The 19,612-nt window shown below is 47.6% G+C and overlaps 1 long non-coding RNA gene across 5 annotated transcripts in view; it reads right to left on the minus strand.

Moving 5' to 3' along the window:
• LOC127492930 (uncharacterized) overlaps positions 1 to 14,618 on the minus strand; it is a 145,846-nt gene extending 131,228 nt beyond the window's left edge. For all 5 annotated transcript variants that reach the window (XR_016233548.1, XR_016233550.1, XR_011388422.2 and 2 more), the window contains exons 1-2: positions 14,414 to 14,618; positions 12,138 to 12,666 (exon numbers count right to left, since the gene is read on the minus strand). This is a non-coding gene — a long non-coding RNA (uncharacterized LOC127492930). The remainder of the gene's footprint in view (positions 1 to 12,137; positions 12,667 to 14,413) is intronic.
• Positions 14,619 to 19,612: the final 4,994 nt, after the last annotated feature.

The raw sequence follows: 19,612 nt of genomic DNA on the forward strand, positions 1-19,612 counted from the left end.
GGTTTGTGCTTTCCCTCTGTTAATGCACACAGCTACGTGTTTGTTTTGGCTGCAGCCTAGATTCTGGGGTGGAGATGCATTTTTGCCATATACCAGTGATGGTTTTCTGAGTGTAAACTTGAAGACTGGTGGTCATCGGTCAAAAGCCAAACAGCAGAGCATTTGTAGGGGTTTCCAGTTGCCTTCCAGAAAAGGAACACCAAGTAGCCTCCTGCCTACCGAGCCTGAGTGTGTCCAAGTCCCGCCCACAGCCTGCAGTGGCGTTAGGCAGGTGGGCTGCCCCAGGAGGAAGATGGGGTGGTTTTCACTTTATTCATGTGTTTTCACTTTATTTGAGTGGCAGAAAGGCAGAGAGAAAGAGATCTCCCTTCGGCTGCTTCACTCCCCACATGCTGCAACAGCCAGGGCTGGCCCACCAAAGCCAGGAGCCCAGAACTCAACCTGGGTTCCCCACATGAGTGGTAGGGACCCAAGACCTTCAGCCACCATCTGCCACCTCCCAGGATGTGTGTTAGCAAGAAGCTGGGAAAAGAAGGGGGTCTGGAACTGGAATCCCGACCCTCAGATACGGATCCCTAGTGGCGTCTTAAGGACTGTGCCAAATTCCTGTACCTAGAATTCCTTCTAAAACCATACTCGGTTATGAATTCTCACTCAGTTGGGAATCTATAAAACTGTTTCTGTGACCTTTCCCCTTTGTTGTTATCATTTTCTTTCTGAATCCACAGCTAGCCTGCATTTTAATAGCATCATAATCTATAATTTGTTTATGCCAAAATTTACTTGCTGAGAGCTCCCCACACAAACTGCTTTGCTTGAGGATTATTTTTTTCAATGGAGTCATTGTTCCATAGTGGCCCTTCATCTTCAAGGCCGCCCTGTGACTTGGGGTCCATTGCTACACCTATTTGAACATGAAATAAATTGAGGCACAGAAAATTGTTTAATCACTTGCCTAAAATTAAGCCAAAACCTGAACCTTGGGCTGCCCTCCTTCCAGCAGCCATGATTCTAAGGCCCTCGAAGTACCCACGTTCCTCACTGATTCTCCACATTCTGCTCCTTCAGAACAAGAGATGCAGTTAATCCCCACTGCTCATTCATAGACCCTAGTTGCCCAGTAACTGCAGCCTCATTTCTATGACCTCTCACTAATAAAATGCAACCAACGGTGGACACAAAAGTAAAGTCAGTGCTTGCTTGGAAATCGTAGTACCATTGTCTCTTACAAAACTCACCCTGAAGACTGTTGCTGCTGTAGGGGGCTCCTGGAGTCACTTTCATTTTATTTCTCAGGTTTTATAGGACGATTCTTTATTGGTCCAAAGAACTGAGATGTTGATTTATCTCCAGATGTCAGGGTCTCCACAGGAAGACCTTCCTCCTTTCAGGGATAGGGGGGTTGTCAGACCCACCAGAAGCAAACGGCTCTTTGATTTTGCTGCCGGAAGGCTACAAAGGTCGTTATGCCACACAGGGAAGGGGAGACTGCGTGTGCATGGTCCACATAATTTGAGAATAACTCCTTGGCAGCTTTTCCAGAATTACTAGATAACCAGCTTATTCCCAAACATATGTCTCGCTCTGGAAATTAACATTAGGATGAAAGATAAAAGAAGAGATTAATGACTTCGTTAGGTTTATTGGAAATTCCAGAAACATGAACACATGTCTGTAAAAACCACCAATACAATTTGACTGTGAACTCGGGGTTAAAAACAATGTGTTCAGCCAAACTCTTTCAACACAGTAGTCACCTAAATTGCTGTTCCTAAAAGCCAGTGCCTTTCCCTGCTAAACCCAATAGCTGTCACATGATTAATGTGCTGGTGTCTTATTAACTGCTCTGTTACAGAAGCCATCCAATTCATAGCCACCCTCTCTGCAGAGACCTTTTTGTAAAAACCTCGTTGAAATCATGCTGTTCTGACTGCGGGCTACGGCACCTTCCACCAAAACATCATAAAGACCAAAGAATTACTGCTTCCAGTAATCCAGGCCATAAATCAAGCAGCTCTGAGGACAGGAAAAAAATCACTGGCGCTTCCTGCATTCATATTCAAAAGCCTATCTGTATAGCCGTGTGTTCGTGTCCGGAAACTGTCAGTAGCCCGGTGTGTGTGTGTGTGTGTGTGTGTGTGTGTGCAGGCACACGTGTATGGAGAGCAGGGATGACAGGGAGGAGAGAACAAAAGAAATCTCAGCACCCATTAAATCATTCCCAACGCTTTGATCTTATCACGACCTTCCTTGCTGTAACAATATTTTAAGATTGTTAAAAATTGCCACCTTATCTGTTTGGTGCTATCACCCACTGCTTAACTTATCTGGGCCGAGCTATTTGAGAAAAATGCAATGGGGCATGACCTTGATTTCTTAGCACCTGACCTTAATGTCGTGGACGCCGTCCAGAGGTGCCACATGGGCCCCTCCGGCACCCAGCGATTCTGCTCCAGTCACCCTTTAAAAGAGACCTTCCTGAAACCGTGCTGGGCTCCACACCCCACCCATCTGTGCTCTGGGCCTGGTCAGGGTTAAGCAAAGTTTAAACTCATGGATCCCCTTCGAGCTGAATATGATTTGGATGCCTTAGGTGGGTTATAAAAACCATCTGAGTTCCTGAGGAGACCTCAGAAGAGAAGCCTCAATTTGGAGGCAGGAACACATTAACCACTCATGGCACAAACCTCTTGATGGCAGCCAGTTTTTAAGAGGGGCGATTCGGAGAGGATACTCACACTCACATGTATGTGCAAACACACACACGCATACATGAACACCCACATGTATGCCACAAGCTCTAAGTGCTTCATTTTTTTAAGTTTCATTTTTTTCCCAAAAGGTCCAAGTGTTGCATGGCCCCAGATTGAAGGAAAGTCTTAAAGTCTAGGAAAAATATACAGAAATGTCAGTTATTAAAGTTCCATTGTATTAAAAGTGACAGAAAAAGAGCTGGGTTTTCTTTTTTCTCTCTCTCTCTCTTGGTGACTTTGGAATCAAATTTGCTTCGTTGACAAAGCAATAGGGTTTCCTGCCAGCCTGGCGGGCTCAACCTGGAACCTAGAAATCAAGCTGTTTGTTTTCTGGTTCTGACATTGTCACCAGAAATCAGCATCTGCCACGGTGACGCTGCTGTTGCTTCAGTCCCAACCCTGGCCAAGAAACAGCCCCGGCGGTGGCTTTGGTCACACTGCTAATGTTCACTCACAGCAGCTGCCGCCAGCCCTAGAGAACTACTGGGGATTGGCCCTTGAGAATGCTCATTTCCAGGCCTGCCATTGCGACACCGAGGTTAAGCCGTCTCCTGGGATGCCAGCAGCCTGTATATGAGCTCCCGTTCAAGACCCAGCGGCTCCATTTCTGATCCAGCTCCCTGCTTCTGTGCTGGGCAAGCAGCAGGAGATGACCCAAGCCCCTGGGCCCCTGCTACCTAAGTGGGAGACTCGGAGGGAGTTCCAGGCTCCTGGCTTCAGACTGGTCTAGTCCAGCTGTTGAGGCCAATTGGGGAATGAACCGGTGGACAGAAGACCTCTCTCATGCTCTCTGTCTCTCCCTCTCTATAACTCTGTTTTTCAAATAAATAAATAAAGTTCAAAGCAAGAGGGAATGCTCATTTTCTGCACGGTAAACTCAAGGCCTCTCTGAGTCCATGGAGAGCAGCCAAGAATCAGTAGAGCCCGCATAGCTGTCACCTCTGTTGCCCACAGTTGGGATGGGCAGGGTCCACGCCAGCATCTGGGCCCAGATGGATCTTTCCTTTTAAATATATTTTTTCAAAGATTTATTTATTTATTTGAAAGTCAGAGAGAGAGAGAGAGAGAGAGATCTTTAATTCACTGGTTCACTCCCCAGATGGCCACATCAGACAGATCTGGGTCAGGCCAAAGCCAGGAGCCAGGAGCTTCAGCTGGGTCTCCCATGTAGGTGGCAGGGGCCCAAGTGCTGGGATCACCTTCTGCCTGTCTTCCCAGGTACCTCAGCAGGGAGCTGGATCAGAAGTGGAGCAGCCAGGACACAAACTAGCACCCATAAGGGATGTTGGCATTGCAGGTGGCAGCTGCACCCATGTGTGCCACAGCACCTACCTTCCTTGTGGTGAAGCAGTAATGTTGTTAGGAACCCTGAGGATACCACTGGGTCTCAGTCCTTCCCCTCCCTGGCCCACACAGCCTCTGGTGTGCACAGGAAACAGCAGAGCTGTTGCTGAGGTTTGAATGGGATCTGTCCCCTGGCCCCAGGCTCATGTGGGAACTTAACCCCCAAGGCAGTACACTGATGATACTAGAAAAGCTGAACCTGAAGCCAGGCCTGGTGTTCAGAGAGGAGGTTCGGCACAGTCCTTAGGGTGGAGGCCTCACAAGGGAATCCTGGTGGCTTTGCAAGGAGGAAGGGTGAGGACACAGACACAGATGCCACGGGAGGCATCATGGTGAGTGGACCTCACCCAAGCCTGTGCTGCACTGTTCAGGTTCTGCACCCCCACAACCTCCTTGCTTTATAAAGGTTGCCGCAGGCATTTCATTGTAGTTGTGAAAAGCTGACACATACACCTGTGTTTTGGAGCCTGTAAATGCAGGTTGGATATATCAGGAAGCTGTGGTCTTTGAGTGACAGTATTTCTGATTCTCTAATCTTGTGTGGGGAGAGTCCCCCAGGTAAGGCAGCTTGGGGAAGGGGAGCTGCTACAGTCCTGTGCCCCAGGAAAGCTTCCCCCAGACCGGGAGCCAGGGCTCCTAGAAGCTCCCTGATGCAGCAGGCCCCAGGGTGCTGGAGGCATGCCCAGTCAGGGCTCCAGTGCCTGCAGGGCCGGGAGGGCCATGGGAGCCATGGCGGCAGCAGCCTTGGGGGCCGCCGGGGCCATGGCCACATGCTCCTCCCACTCCCAGTGTCCACACAGCAGCTCCTCGGGGTGCAGATTGTGCATCCAGGCCAGGCAGGTGCCTCCCAATGTCTCCCTGGCCTCCTGGCAGGGTCCCGGCAATTTTGCATGGCCCTCGATGGGGAACCGAGTGCCTGTGCGATGAAAGGGAAGACCCCTCCCCAGAACAGACGTGGGACCTTGGGAAGGAAGACCGCAGGGCCAGTGGGGATGAGCCAGAGCAGCTGCCCATGGCTGCACCTGCTGGCCTTGTGTGCTGGCTGGCGCCTAGTGCAGCCGTACAGCCCCACCATCACCTGCAGGCCCGGAGATCTGCAGGGTGCACGTCCCTCTGTGATTCTGCATTCCTCTCTGGTTTCTGGCTGGCTGTGGGTGGCACATGCACCATAATTAGGCTTTGGAAAAGTGTCCATGGGTAGGAACTTCAAGTGACCTATCAGATACCAAGCTGTGTTCCTCAGAAGGGAGCCAGCAGGGCCCACCTGTCCAGGCTCACCCACAGATTGCAGGAGCCCCAAGGCCACTTCCACCCCATGGCTGCCCTTTCTTTAAGAGAACGCATTTTCCACACCAAAATCAATCCCAGAAGCTCTTAATGCAAATCTGGGGGGACTTCGGGGCAACGTGGGTAGGGGGCTTGGACAGCCTGTGTGTGAGCTAACCAGTGCAGTCCTCAGGATGGGCAGCTGTGAGAGGTGTGTGTGGCCAGAAGAAGGAGGGGCGGGCTTGCTCATGTAACAGCCAGACCGAAGGACCTGGGAGCCTTGGTGCTGATTTCCCCCTGCGGGGTTGTGATCAGCAAGGCTGTGCAGCTTCTCAGCCTTCCACACCAGGAGTGAGTTTTTTTTTTTTTTTTAAAGATTTTACTTATTTATTTGAGAGGCAGAGATATAGTCACTATGTTCCTAAATCTGTATATATGAAATACATGAAATTTGTATAACTTAAATAAAATTTTAAAAATACCTTGTCTCTTTTAACAGTTTTTCGTCTTAAAGTCTATTTTGTCTAATAGGAATAGAGCTACTTCTGTTTGCTTGTATTTTCCATTTGCGTGGAATATTCTTCCTATCCTTTTGCTTTCAGTCTGTATGTACTTTTATTTTTGAGGAGTGTTTTTTGTAGGAGGCATACATGGGTATTATTATTTTTATCCATTCAGCCAGTCTGATAAAAAGTCTATTATTTAGTAGATTTGCATTCAACCTCATTACTGATAAGTAATGATTTAGTCCTGGCATTTTTCCTTCTGTTCGTTTTGAATCTCCTTTGCTCTTTTACTAGATTAGATTTTCCTGCCTTCACATTCTTTCATGATTGTCTTTCTCAGTTTCTGTATGTACTACATCCTTAAGTATCATTTATAACAATGGCTACGTAGAACAACTTTTAAATTTTGTTTGTTTTTAAAAGTCTTTATTTTACCTTCATTTATGAGTGAGAGCTTCACTGGATAAAGTATTCTGGGTTGGTAATGTTTTTGTTTTAGGACTTAGACTGTATATCTCTTTCCTGGGCAGTAGTGTTTCTGTTGAGAAATCTTCTATCAGTCTGATAGGATTTCCTTTGAAGGTGGTCTGGCAATTCTTTCTTGCTCATTCTTGGTTATTTACTTTATGCTTTACTTTTGAAAATTTGACTAGCATCACTGTGTTTCTGAATCTGTATATACGAAATATATGTAATTTGTATGCCTTAAATAAAATTTTCAAAAAGAAAAAAAAAGAGATATAAAGAGAGGGAGAGAGAGAGAGAAAGGTCTTCTATCCGTTGGTTCACTTCCCAAATGGCCAAAGCCAGGAATTTCTTCTGGATCTCCCACATAGATGAGCCCTTGGGCCATCTTCCGCTACTCTCCCAGGTACATTAGCAGACAGCTGGATTGGAAGAGGAGCAGACAGGACTAGAGGTGCCCATGTGGGATGCTGGAGCTGCTGGCAGAGGCTTAGCCACTACGCCACAGTGCCGGCTCCGTGGAGTGAGCTTTTAACACGCAGCTCTCACCACAGGCCTGGAAGAAGAGGAATTGAGAGGGGACGAAGTCTCACCTGAGCTGGCGAGTCTTGGGCTCTGCCTCTCTACACCTGAGCCATCAGGCCGCTGTCGCTAAAGGAGGCATGGAGGTTCAAATCCCAGCTCCTCCTCCACGTGTGTGCTGTTCCGGTCACGTTCCTTAACCTCCCTGCTGTAGGTTTTTGCATTCCTGCTCCCTGCCCAGCCACGTCTCTTTCTCCACCTCCCTTTCCCGCTGACCCAAGGCCCAGCCATGGGGTGAATTTGGCCAACAGGACAACAAGGGACATCACAGCTGGGGTTTAAGAAGCACTTGGTTTCTGGGACAAGTCCTTGCCTGATGAACGTGGACCTCCTGGCCACCACGTGAACAAGCTGGAAGATGTAGCACAAGGCCCCGTCAACCCTGGTCACCTGTGCACACTCTGCACAGGTGCATGGGGCCAACCTGGCTGGACTGCAAGGCGTGCATCTGCTCACCCAGAGCCACCCTTCTGGATCAGAGTCCCGGGATGAGTCACCGCTTCCTGTTTTAAGCCACTGAAGCCTGGGGAGGTGGCCATGGAGTGAGCGACAACGGACTTCCCCCAGCCTCAGCTTCCTCACTGCCAAACGCAGCCAAGGCAGGCACTTCCCCACGACCGCGCCTGGAAGGCCTGTGGGAGCCGACACCTCATGGTCCCACCAGGGCACACCCCCAGACACCGCCAGCCGTCACCCACAGCACACCCTGCCTCTGTTACCGCCATCACCGACGCTTCCTCTAGATCCCTAAAACAGGCGTGTGACACGTGAGAAATGCAAGTTGCAGCATTTACAGCATGTGTCAGAGTAAATAAAAACACTGTCAGCAAGCAGGATTGCACCGTCCTCGCCACCGTCTCTGCAGTGACAGCGCTCAAGGCCGGCACGAGGGGCAGCCTTGTGTGGGGAGTCTGATCTGGGCTAATCTGGTCTGATCTGGTCTGTGGATGGGGCCTGCTCCCCGGGGTGCCTTCGCATCTCCTCCACAGCCCCAAGCGCCTGTGTCAGGAGCTGTGCATCACCCGCATGGGGCAGTAGCCCACACAGTCACTCAGAGAGGAGATGCTGGAGGAAGAGCCAACAACAAAGCCCTCTGGCTCGGGAATGAGCGACACAGTGCAGGGGCACACGGAGGAGCTGCCCACACTCAAGTCACTGAAAGATCTGGGAAGAGAAGTGAGCGGCTTTCTGCTCTGTTTTTGGTTGGAACTCTGCTCTCTGCCCCAGCCAGCTTTGAAAATGTTCAAGGCTGTGGCTTTCTGGAAAAGGCACCACAGTTGCACAGCACATGTCCACATCACTGTGCTGAGCTCCCTGGGCCTGCGGTCCCCCACACTCCTGACAAGAACCGAACTATGAGGAACGCCAGGTCAGGGGTAGAAAGAGAAAGGGAGAGGGGCAGGTGTTGTGGCTCAGTAGGTTAATCCTCCGCCTGTGGAACCAGCATCCCATATGGGCGTTGGTTTGATTCCTGGCTGCTCCTCTTCCAATCCAGCTCTCTGCTATGGCCTGGGAAAGCAGTAGAAGACGGCCTAGGCATTTGGGACCCTGCACTCACATGGGAGACCTGGAAGAAGCTCCTGGCTCCTGGCTTGAGATCAGTGCAGCTTCGGCCATTGCGGCCATTGGGGAGTGAACCAGCAGATAGAAGGTCTTTTTCTCTGTCTCTCCCTCTCATTGTATGTAACTCTACCTCTCAAATAAATAAAATCTTGAGAAAGAGAGAGAGAGAGAGAGAGAGAGAGAGCGAGCAGCCTGGCACGGCATGGGGCCGGCCACAGGCCTGAGCGTGCCACAGACTGCCCACGCCAGAGATGCCACTGAGGCACGAGCAGGAGCAGGGTTCAGACTTGGCCTTCCTGATGCTGGATTGGGAATTCTTCCTGCTCCTCCATGCTAGGCAGAAAGGGAAACACAAAGTGCCCTGACCAAGCAGTCTAGGCGGTGTGGGGAGCAGCACAACCTGGAGCCGGCGGGGGGGTGGGGATTTTACACACACACACACACACACACACACACTCAGGAAAGGCCTGTCCAGTCGCTGAGTTTAAGAAACAGAAGTCTAAAGCAGAGGACAGAGGATGACCTGATGGTGGTGGCGAGCCTCAGGCTGTGGGATCACCCTTTTGGCCTTAACGAAGCTGCTGGAGTCTCCCTCCTAAGGATTCATGCAAGAGCCAGTGGTAGGGCGCTGTTGCAGAAGCCAGGGGTTTGAGCGTGTGCGTCAGATGGGAGGGCCGGGCTTGTGTCGCCACGCACGTTTCTGTTGGTTGACTCAGGAGTATGTTAAGCACTTGTGAGAACTGTGCTCCGGGGCTGGGGAGTGGGGAGAGCTGCAGAGTGTGGAGCGTGGCGCAGTGCTGGCCAAGGCAGGGCAGTCGGGAGCTGCGTGCAGGGGTGGGCGAGGTTCAAGGATCCCAAGGGCACAGTTAGGGGCTGAGGGAAGGGTGTGGACTAGGAGCTGGATCACAGGAGAGGCCACTGGGATACAGAGGCTTTATCTTCCAGAGCTGCCCAGGGCCCCTAAGGGGCGACTGCCAGAACAGGCTGTGGCCCACCTCCCAGAACCTTGAGTGACAGCTGTTTGGTAGGTGCATAAGGGGGAAGCACTAGGGATTTGCTGAACACCCCAGTGCTTCAAAAAGCCTGTGGGAAATTAGAGACATTGAGTTTCGCCCCAAGAAGAGCCAAAATTCATGCATACAGAAAACTCAAGGAATATATATATAAAAAAACTATGCATGGATTTCAAAATTTTTTGGCACTGAGCCGGCGCCGCGGCTCACTAGGCTAATCCTCCACCTTGCGGCGCCGGCACACCGGGTTCTAGTCCCGGTCAGGGCGCCGGATTCTGTCCCGATTGCCCCTCTTCCAGGCCAGCTCTCTGCTGTGGCCAGGGAGTGCAGTGGAGGATGGCCCAAGTGCTTGGGCCCTGCACCCCATGGGAGACCAGGATAAGTACCTGGCTCCTGCCATTGGATCAGCGTGGTGCGCCGGCCACAGCGCGCCAGCTGAAGTGGCCATTGGAGGGTGAACCAACAGCAAAAGGAAGACCTTTCTCTCTGTCTCTCTCTCTCTCACTGTCCACTCTTCCTGTCAAAAAAAAAAAAAAAGAATAAATTAAAAAAAAAAATTTGGCACCTTTCATTATGATCAATTGTGAACTGAAATTGATCACTTGGACTAGTGAGATGGCATTGGTACATGCCACCTTGATGGGATTAAATTGGAGTCCCCTGGTATGTTTCTAACTCTACCATTTGGGGCAAGTCAGCTTGAGCATGTCCCAAATTGTACATCTCTTCCCTCTCTTATTCCCACACTTATATTTAACAGCAATCACTTTTCAGTTAAGTTTCAACACTTAAGAATAACTGTGTATTAATTACAGAATTAAACCAGTCATATTAAGTAGAACAGACAAAAAAAACTACTAAGAGGGATAATGTATTAAGTTGTTCATTAACAGTCAGGGCTATGCTGATCAAGTCACCGTTTGATCATAATGAAAGGACTAAGAGTCAAAGGGAGCACATAAGCAAGTCTAGTACCTGCTAACACTAACCGATAGAATAAATAAAGGGGAGAATGATCCAACATGGGAAGTGAGATACTCAGCAGACTCATAGAATGGCAGATGTCCTAAATAGCACTCTGGCCTCAGAATCAGCCCTAAAGGCATTCAGATCTGGCTGAAAAGCCCATGAGAGTATTTCAGGCATGGAAAGCCAAGACACTCTGGCAAAAGATCTCTGTGAGTGAGATCTCAGTGGAAAGAACAGGTCTTCAAAGAAGGAGGTACCTTTCTCTGAAGGGAGGAGAGAACCTCCACTTTGACTATGACCTTGTCTAAACAACATAAGAGTCGGAGAACTCAGAGGGCTTCCATAGCCTTGGAAACTCATGACTGGAGCATAGGGAGATTACTGATGCCATAGACAGGAGTGTCAATTGGTAAAGTCAACAACAGGAGTCACTGTGCACTTACTCCTCATGTAGGATCTCTGTCCTTAATGTGCTGTGCATTGAGATTTAATGCTATAACGAGTACTCAAATAATATATTTCACTTTGTGTTTCTACGGGGGTGCAAACTGTTGAAATCTTTACTTAATGCATACTAAACTGCTCCTCTGTAAAAAAAAAAAAAAAAAAAAAAAAAAAAAAAAGAAACTATCAACTCCCAACTTGACTCTCACTGGGATTAAACATGACAATAGGTCTGATCTGATTTCATCATCATTAAAAAAAATCATCTATTATTTTTCACTTTATGTTTCTGTGTGGGAGCAAACTGTTGAAATCCTTACTTAATGTATACTAAGCTGATCTTCTGTATATTAAGATAATCAAAAATGAATCTTGATGTGAATGGAAGGGGAGAGGGAGTGGGAAAGGGGAGGGTTGTGGGTGGGAGGGACGGTATGGGGGGGAAGCCATAGTAATCCATTATTCGTACTTTGGAAACGTATATTCATTAAATAAAAGTTAAAAAAAAAATTTGGCACCAAAATAAACTTTAAAAAAAAAATGCTTAATGTATACTAAACTGATCTTCTGTTAAAAAAAAGAAGAAGAAGAAATTATCAATTCCCAACTTGACTCTCACTGGGATTAAACATGACAATAGGTCTGATCTGATTTCAGCATCATTTAAAAAATCATCTATTATTTTTCACTTTATGTTTCTGTGTGGGAACAAACTGTTGAAATCTTTACTTAATGTATGCTAAACTGATCTTCTGTATATAAAGAGAATTGAAAATGAATCTTGATGTGAATGGAAGGGGAGAGGGAGTGGGAGAGGGGAGGGTTGCGGGTGGGAGGGACGTTATGGGGGGGAAGCCATTGTAATCCATAAGCTGTACTTTGGAAATTTATATTCATTAAATAAAAGTTAAAAAAATGTTTTATTATGTAGTTATTTTGAAAACTAGAGAGATAGAGATAGAGGCAGAGACAGATCTCTGATCTGCTGGTTCACTCCCCAAAAGCCTGCAACAAAAAGGACTGGAGTAGGCTGTAGCCAGGAGCCAGGAACCCCATCCAGGTCTTCCACGTGAAAGGCAGGGAGCCAAGCATGTGTGCCATCACCACTGCTTCCCAGGGTGTGCACTGGCAGGAAACTGAGCCTGAACCTGAACCCAGGCCCTCTGATAGGAGATGCACATGTCCCAGACAGCAGCTCAGCCACCGGGCCAAATGCCTGCTCCTAAACTTACCTTTTACTTCTATTTTCCCACAAACTTCCTGAGGCGCCCTGTTGTACGTTTCCAGAGTAAGTCCTTGGTATCTTCCAGGGGGATGTATGAATCCACGGCAGTGTCGATGCACAAAGAATTAAGTTTGTTGAGTATACATTTCTTCCATGTAGAATGAAAGTCATTTTGTTCGTTTGTTTGTTCCAGTTCATTTTGTGCTCAGAATCTAAGTCACTAGGAATTAGAGTGGCCAGAGGATAGAAAGTCGAATTTGAACTTCAGATAAACAGTGAATAATGTTTCAGTGACAATATGTCCCAAATAGTTTGTCTGGGAAACCAATTCAGAAGCAGCAGGGAGGAGCTAGCCATGTGAAGACTTCTAGAATTTCTATGGAATGCACTGGATTTCATGGAACAAGAGCAGCACACCAACAGACCCTCCCGGCCTGGGGGCAGTCTTCCTTCTTTTCTGATACCTGTCACCCTTACAGCTTCCAGAAGCTTCCCGTGTGAAGGAATCAAGTGCAGTTTCAGGGTGGTGAATATTTCTGTAACGGGAAGAAACAACAATTGAATAAACACGCCTAATAATGCTTGTGATTTGTCAGATACGAGTATACGGCGTTTTCTTAACGGGGCTATACACAGAAAGAAAGCTTTGTGAACAGTGAGGCTGTGAAATCCTGACAGAGGTTCCCGGAAGAGACTGGAAAATCCTGATCACGCCTGTCTGGAAGCTAAGGCAGAGACGGGCGGGCAGGCAGCCTCTGGGTGTCCCCTGCCCTGTTCTTCCAGGGACGAGCTGGAGCTGGGTGCTTCCTAACTCAGGATCAGCAGGGTGAGGGTGGGATGAGATGGAAGACTTAGGACCGGAGAATTAATTTTATCTTGCTCCTGAGTCAAGCGGCTCTTTTCCCAAAGCCGAGAATCTTTAGAGAATGAAATGCATCAAATGGAAGCGGCTCAGTAAGCACCGCTGACCCTGAGAATTCTGACCATTTTGAGGCACATTTAGCAGTGGCCTCAATTGAGTAGAAGGGATTCCATGTGACACGGTGCCCCAGAACAAAGCTGAAGTCACACCAGTGGAACGCTATTCCCCGAGGGGAGCACAAGGCACTCTCTCCCCTCTCTCCCATTCGCTCACGATGAATAGGACAGTACTTGAATTGTGGACTGCAGACTTTTTTTACATTTAAGTGTTTCAGCTGATGCACTAAGTAGTATCCAGCTGCAGAGACCTGGATTGGACAGCAACGCTTGCTTATTAAAATGCAATCCATAAACAATCCGAGCCCTGTGGATGCCTGCGACAGGAAATCCGGTGAAATTAAAGTTTTTCATGAGATTCCATGTGCTTTTCCAGTAAATAACCTCATTGCCCTGTCTCACATACAAAGTGATTCTGCATATGTATATGATCCTAGAAGAACACTTTTAAAGTAGAAAAACCATTATCATAATAATATTTATAGTATACTTCCCTTTTCAAATACTCTGATTTCATGAGAAGGGCTTGTTCATATAGTACCTGTATGAGACAAATTCACCTTTTTTCTTTATAGATTCAAGACCTCATTTGCCTGTAAATCTAAAATATCAAAAATGTTTCCATCTTACTTTCAGAAACTGCAAATTAATAAAAGAAAATCTGTCCATAAAAAACAAAGAGGAACCATCTTTATAAAATATAGATGAACCTAGGTTTAAGCAAAAATACTGACAAAATTAACACACACATACACACAACTGAATTATCAAACTCAAATTAATAACCAAAAAGCTACTGGTTGCCCAAGTGCAAAGCTCTGTATGCCTCAGCACAAAAAAAAAAAAAAAAAAAAAAAAAAAAAAAAAAAAACTAAAAAATATTGATAGGACTCAGCTTGAAGTATTGTACACTGTGGTAAAATTAAAGCAAAGTTAAAGTAAAATGTTCTTTGAAACAGAACTCTTAGATAAAGTGTGTGGTGGGGCAGGCATTTGGCACTGTTACTAAACTGGCGCTTGGGCTGCCAGAGTCCCACATCAGAGTGCCTGGTTCAAGCTGGCTCCTCTGCTTGCAACCCGGCTTCCTGCTCACACACTCCCTGGAGGGCAGCAGGTGATGGCTCGGTGCTCGGGTCCCTGCCAGCCATGTGAAGACCCCCTGGAGCCCTGGGCTCTCAGACCTAAAGAAGAGATCCCCAGGAAACACTGGAGGATTTGAGTAAGCAGTGTTCCCCTTTCTTACCCAGATGCTCAAAAGGATAGGAAGAGCTATGGAAAAAGCAATTTGAGATTACAGTGACTCACGTTGTCAGTCCAAAGCATCCCGTCTGTTTTTTCGCTGTTAGATTCCTTGTCTCCCAGCGACTGGGAGGGACCTTGCGGTCCCAGTGGAAATCCGGGTGCCCAGAACCTCCAGCAGGGGGCTCTGTCCCCCAGCGCTGACTGGGAAGGACTTAAAGACAGTTCAAGGTTAAGATGGCTCTACAAATAACAAGCCAGAAATGTCATCTGGCCCATGAGGACACAGCTTTATAAAACCGTAATCATGGTCCAAGAATGTTGTCATGAGAAAAATCTGTGCTCGGGATTTTATTATTAGGCTTTCAAATATAGCTGAGAGCTCAAAGGTGGAGGGGAATATAGTAGAGACCAAAAGGTACTTTCAAAAACTAGTTGTCAACCAGTCAGGCTCATATTGAAAATATTACAACGATTTAAAAGTTTCCCAACATGGCTGACAACTCAAGTACGTCCATGCTCTGTTTAAAGCCACGCAGAAAAATGAAAGTGTGAAAGTAAAGTTGAACCGCCCGGAAATAAATTGCCACTGAGATGAGTCAGGAGAGGCAACTTAAAAAAAAATCCCACAGATGAGGGAAGGACGTTATCTCTCAGCAGCTGCATTTTGGTGAAGCTCACACTCGTGTTTCTGGATGATTTCTTGTTAAACCCCTCTCCCTTATTATCCAAGTCGCACCCACACCCCCCCCCCACTACCCCACACACAAGGAACCAAACAAAAGCAGAAAAAGCGTTTTTAAGTACGTATTAGTTGAACTGTAAAGAAATAAAAATATCTGGTTCAAAGTGTAAGCATTCCTACTTCATCAGTAGTAACTGGAATATCACAAAATAGCCAGGCCCTAAAAATCACAGATATAAAACAGATGTAAGTGACACAGATACGCATCTCTCTGCTGTCGCTTTGGTCGCAGGGGGTGGTGGCTTCTGGAAGGGGCACATATTCCCACTAGGAAGGAAACAAACAACATGACAGGTGCAAGCGGCTAATGAATTATGGGGTTTGCAAAAAAGCAGAACAATTTACTCCCTCCCAAGCTTAGGAGAGTTTATATGTGACGAACACGCACTCACACGCACACGAAACATCTCATGGGAAAGACAGCCAAGCTCTGCCACTCTTTTAATGAAATGCCATAACTATCTCTATAAATAAAACAAATAGACTGCACTCCAATTTTCACATAATCGTGTGTTGATGATTTTGAGAACATGATTACTTTCATTCTGTTTTGATCTCATTAAAAATCGGTTTTATGGAAAGTTTTGCTCTCACGTAGCTTGTGCTTTCATTTTACTTTTCGTTTTTCTCCAGGAAAGTGACTATGGGAACGTGGGCCAGGTGTGCACGGAGAACGCTCTGCAGTGAGTGAATTGGAGGGCACAGAATGCGACCGAAGTCCCCAGTGATACCTAGCGTGTTCCTTCGCAGGGAACATTCGCTCAGTCATCCGCAGACCTGCCTTTTTGCTGGGAAATGTGACTTCAAGGGCCAGCGCGGAGGAATGTCCACTCTGCCCGGCACACCTCGTGGGAGCAGGGCTCTGCAGGCCACATGGTGGCTATTTCTAGCTGCCTCTAATGAGGCTCCGAGTGGCATAACATGACCCTGAGAGCTGGGAAGGGCAGGGCCCCTGAACAACCAGTGCCTGCAACTCCCCAGGCCCGAGCTGAGCAAGCTCCAAGCAGAGGGCTTGGAGACCAACAGTGACTGCCCGGTGTTTCTGACCCCAAGTCAGGGAAGTGTGGGAGCTAACCCGCATGATCGTATCATACAATCGGACCAGAATTTCCAGATACAAGGTGCACTGGACATCAGCCAGAAACAGAGACGCCCTGGCAAACACCTAGCGGTGCTCTCTTCCAGGAAACAAAGCCCACATGCATGGAATTTGCCAGTGTTCACAGTGTAGACGCTCTCGCCGCAGCCAATCGCAAGCCACCAAGGGGAGGTCACCAGACGCAGCGAGGGAGGGGGATGAGGACGTGGCTCTCGGGAGCAGGTACATGCATAGCCCTGGGCCCAAAGCAAAGGTTCCCAGAGACCCAGGGGTCACTGAAGCTCCTCTAGGGTTCCAGATGGCACAAGCCCACTCCAAACCCCAGGCACAAAACAACTCGACTGAGGAAGCCTTGGCCTCACGCTGGATCTGCTCCCGTTTATCACAATTGAGGACTGGCTGAGAACAGACCTGGGAGACGTTGTGCTGTCTCTCAAGCTCAGGGAGCAAAGTATCAGCTAGTTCAGAAACAAAGTCTCTTTCTGCCACAACCCACAAACCCTCCCTGGGCCACTGCCCCAAGGACTTCCCTGGGCGCGCTCCTTAGCCGCGGAGTGCCACTGGGTGGTATTTCAGCGCCCTGGGGAGGATTGTGCTCGGGCCGCCCCTGGGGCAGCTTAGTCCATGAGGCTACCTCTCCATCCCCAGCTGTGCTCACTGAACCAGAACCTTCCCATTAGGAAAGAGAAGGGTCGGAGCCAGGAGGGGAGGCCAAGGCAGGTGGCCGCAGAGCCCAGCAGAGGCCCCTGCCCACAGAGGCACCCAAAGCAGCACAGTGCAGGGCTGGGGGACACTTTTCCTTCAAGGGCCATTTGGATATTTATGACACCATACACAATTATCAGCTTAAAAAAGAATATTTGAGAGTCATAGAAAGGAGCCAACAGAGAGAGAGAGAGAGCAAGCTTCCATCTGCTGGCTCATTCCCTAGATGTCCACACAGCCTGCTCTGTGCCAGGCCCGAGCGAGGAGCCCAGAGCTTCAATCAGGTCTCCCACATCAGTGGCAGGGGCCTAGGCACTTGGGCCATCTTCCACGCTTTCCCAGGCCTTTGACAGGGAGCTGGATCAGAACTGGGGTCCATCCGGGATGCCAGTGTCACAGGCAGCAGTTCTACCTGCTGAGCCACAATGTCAGCCTCAAAATTATCAACCTGAAAAGTAGATTGCTGTAGATCTATTGACTTAGCAGGGCCAGACCAAGGGATTGCGCAGGACCTACACAGCTCGTGGGGGACTGTCCCCCCCGGAACACTGTCTCCCCTGCTTCCGCGGCCTCTGTCTCTGTCTCTTGCTGCCATGTAAAACCAAAATGTCTTCTCAGGCCTGAAAGTCATAAGGCTTTTTGTGTCCCTGTGAACTTCAAAGCATTTAAATTTCCTATGGATCTTATGTGATTGAATGTGTGGCTTACAGAAGCCTGAACATGAGCGTGAAGAAAGATGTCTTGTTGAGGAAGACATATATAATCACTCTGAAGTACAAAATCAGACAGTTGGCTTCGATCCATACAGTCTTGATAGTAAACTCCTTGTTTTAGTTTTTTTTAAGATTTATTTTATTTATTTGAAAGACAGTTACAGAGAGAGGTAGAGACAGAGAGAGAGGTCTTCCATCTGCTGGTTCACTCCCCAGATGGCCACAACACCTGGAGTTAAGCAGATCCAAAGTCAGGAGCCAGGAGCTTCTTCCAGGTCTCCCACATGGGTGCAGGGACCCAAGGACTTGGGCCATCTTCTATTGCTTTCCCAGGCAATAGCAGAGAGCTGGATTGCAAATGGAGCAGCCGGGTCTCAAACTGGTGCCCATATGGGATGCCGGAGCTTCAGGCCAGGGCTTTAACCCGCTGTGCCACAGCGCCAGCCCCCTTGTTTGAATTTTTATTCAAGAGTCACCAATGACAAGAAAATTTCCAAAACACCTTCTCCAAATGATAAGCATCTTAAAAGATGAAACCTGAAGAAAAATTAAAATTCTCAGTTTATCTTTTACTATTCATGTTGTTTCTGGGTTTACCTCATTATTGCAAATGGAGGGGTGAATGGAACTAATTCAGTTAATTTTATCTATGTGCCTCTGAGGCTGTCCTGTACTCTTGAACACATTTTGTGCCTGGAAAAATAAAGCTCCAGGGTTGCAAATACTCTAAGCATGTCAAAATGTCAATTGTATTGTGCAGATATAAACCCATTTTGTAAATTTTAACAATGGCATTTAAAATAAAATATAAATGTGATAAGAACTAAAAAGAGTTTGCATAATCAACGTGCTATATTCAGTGACTCCAAGAAAATGAGAAATCCATCATAAAAAAGGCAGAATGAACTCCATAAAAAACACAAAGCAAAGAATGTACCACTGAAGCACTAAGGAATTAGTGAAAATAATTATATATCAAGAATATTGTCAAAGAAAACAAAAGAAACAATTCAAGAACTAAAAAACCTAGACAAGCATTTAAAGTGGAACGAGGAACATTCAAATTAGATAATTAGATGAGTGTATTTGGGAAACACCATTGTTTCTTCCTTAATGTAACTAAAATCTGAAATAATAGTAAAAAACACAAATAACATTTCAGGCAACCAACTGCCACAAATGGAACATGGTGCAGGGCAACCAAACTACCAGTTTGGCTGTAGGATTTCCCAATAACCCGCAAAACTCCCAAAGAAAGTCAATGAAAAGCAGACACCAGGCAATCTGCTGTTGCCATGTTGCTTCACTTGAGGATGATCTCAAAGGGATGGCCCTCTCTGGGGACAAGGAATATTCCAGATTAGCTCATGCCAGAAACGCACTCCTGATCCTGTTCTCCTCTCAACACAAGGAGCTTTCTCCCACACGCCTTTCTTCTGTCTTTTTCAAGTGCATAAAGCAAATAGCACATCTTTAACAACTCATGAGATGAACAAGTCTCAGCGAAAGCAGTGTCACTGCCCGTGTGTTGTCAAAAGAGGCAGGAAGCAGGTTGTCCCTGCTGCCTTTTCTGTGACGCCTTCCTGAGTGCTGCAGCGTGCGATGGAGATGCTATTGGTTAGACACAGTTCCAAGAGGGAAAAACGTGTCCTCAACTAATGGCTGATGATGTCCTGTTGTGGTTGTGCAACTCTGTAGGTCAACCACACTTCTAGAATGCTTGAATGAATGAGAAACAGAATTAAAAAGTAACTGGTTACTTGTACTCAGTTGGGGAGGGGGGGTTGTGGGTGTGAGTGGCTATGTGGGGATGGGTATGAGTGTGTGGGGGTGTGGATGTGGGGTGGGGAGGTGTAGGTGTGTGGGGGTGTGTGTGCAGAATGAGGTGGGGACTGAGGGACAGGCTGGGCAGTCAGTTGGAGAGACCGCTGTACACCATGGAGAGAGTGCGCATGCACTCACATAATCAAGCTTAAGAGTCATCAGAGAGCATTTGCGCCCCA

This window comes from Oryctolagus cuniculus, chromosome 5, assembly GCF_051225735.1.
Source record: "Oryctolagus cuniculus isolate XC-2025 breed Fujian yellow rabbit chromosome 5, ASM5122573v1, whole genome shotgun sequence".
NCBI classification, from domain to species: Eukaryota; Metazoa; Chordata; class Mammalia; order Lagomorpha; family Leporidae; genus Oryctolagus; species Oryctolagus cuniculus.